The sequence below is a fragment of the Gigantopelta aegis genome, chromosome 11 (assembly GCF_016097555.1).
Source record: "Gigantopelta aegis isolate Gae_Host chromosome 11, Gae_host_genome, whole genome shotgun sequence".
Lineage (NCBI taxonomy): Eukaryota > Metazoa > Mollusca > Gastropoda > Neomphalida > Peltospiridae > Gigantopelta > Gigantopelta aegis.
Genome location: NC_054709.1, coordinates 13,948,486 through 13,950,351, shown reverse-complemented (window position 1 = coordinate 13,950,351; position 1,866 = coordinate 13,948,486). Strand labels below are relative to the sequence as shown.

Genomic DNA, 1,866 nt, shown 5'->3' with positions numbered 1-1,866 from the left:
GACGCACTCAACACATTTTATTTAACGTTATATGGCGTCGGAATGCCGCACGAATGATATATAGAGGTTACTTCATGTTTTTTGTCAAATATGATTGATATATCATCTCGTGAAGTTTGCAATCATATATCATATATCACGAGTCGCGCTTGCGCTAGCATTAGAATTCCCCCATAGTTTTAAATGTTTTAAGATGTCATTAAACAAATATTATTATTTTCCTTCCCTAATAAGTCAAAACAATTTCGCCTAAATATATCGCTGAAAATGTCTATGTATTATCTTATACTTTAATTTATTTAATTTTAACTTGTATTTTTTATTATTATTATTATTATTATTATTATTATTATATACATAGCAATGAAATATATAGATCTACCGAAACCATAAAATTGATATCCAGTGAAAAGTTATATTTTTACTGTATTTTAACTTTATAACTTTTCTGTCTTCTGTTGCGTTTTCCTCCAAGCTGACGCGGACTTCATAACTTTTCTGTCTTGGTTTCAATCCTGAGAATTTAGAAAATTGATCTATTAAATTTAATGTGTTCCTTAGTGAAGCTTCTGTCCCATCGAGTGTTATAGCTGTATCGTCTGCATACTGCATTATTTTATATTATCTTTTTTCTATTACTATTCCTTTAATTGACTTCTCCTTTCTAAACAAATTTCCCATGATCTCAGCGCACAATATAAAAAGATATGGTGCTATTGGGTCCCCCTGTCTACATCCCCTCCCTACTGGAATTTTTTTAGTAAAAACACCATTTTGAATTACAGTTAACATACAGTCCTTATTTAATATATTGACCCATTTTATAATGTGCTCGCCATAGTTAAAACAATTTAAGGTTTTATTAATAAATCCCCAAGATAATGAATCAAAAGCTTTCTCAAAATCTACTAACAAAAGGAGTGCCGGAATATTATTTTCATCAGTGTAATGCATCAGGTCATATAATAATCTGGTATTTTCGGCTATACACCTGCCTGCTAAGAAACCCTTTTGATTTTCATGAATTAATTTATCTATAGATTGTTTTATTCTATTGGCTATACAGCCAGAAATGATTTTATAAGTGGTATTTAGTAAATATATTGGTCTCCAGTTTTTTAGAACATCACGGGGTGTGTTTCCTTTTGGCAACAGAGTAATAATGCCTTGTTTTTGAGTTATTGACAGCTCGTCAATTTCAAACGAATGGTTAATGCTTCGAAGTAAATATTTTCCAACGTCCTGCCAAAAGAATTTAAAAAATTCGACTGTGAACCCATCTGGCCCCGGCGTTTTATTATTTTTTTATATTTTTTAATACATACAATGCCTCACTTGCTGTTATTTGACCTACTTATTCGTTAACATTTTCAACTTTGGGAATATTTGTATTTCTAAAAACCTCATCTAAATCAATATCTATTAGATATTCTTCCTGTGACATATATAGTTTCGAGTAGTACGATCCGGCTTCTTCCAATATTTGATTTTGTTCAATAATAATGTTACTATCCTCACAAACAAGTTGGGTTATAGTTTTATTTACATAGTTTATTTTTTCTAGATTTAAAAAATATTTCGATGGCTTTTCTCCGTCTTCTATCCACCTAGATCGGCTTCTCAAAATTAAACCCTTCATATATTCTTTTCTATCTAATTCCTCCTGTTTTTTCTTTTCTTCCAACCATTCAACAAATATCTTTGATTCAGGATTTTTATCCACTAACTCAGTTAAAAAATTAATTCGATTTTCCAGTTGTTTTCTTTTTAATTCCTTTTCCTTTTTAAGAGCTGCACTAAAACTGATTGACATGCCCCTTATTTTTGTAAGGAGGATTTCCAAAAATAGATGGTCACTTACTCCTC

General features: G+C 30.5%; 1 protein-coding gene across 1 annotated transcript in view; it reads left to right on the top strand.

Annotated features, from left to right (window-relative positions):
• The window catches only part of LOC121385204 (glutathione hydrolase 1 proenzyme-like), a 153,343-nt gene that overhangs the window by 121,201 nt on the left and 30,276 nt on the right, over positions 1 to 1,866 (top strand). The gene's annotated exons all lie outside the window — the stretch shown is intronic.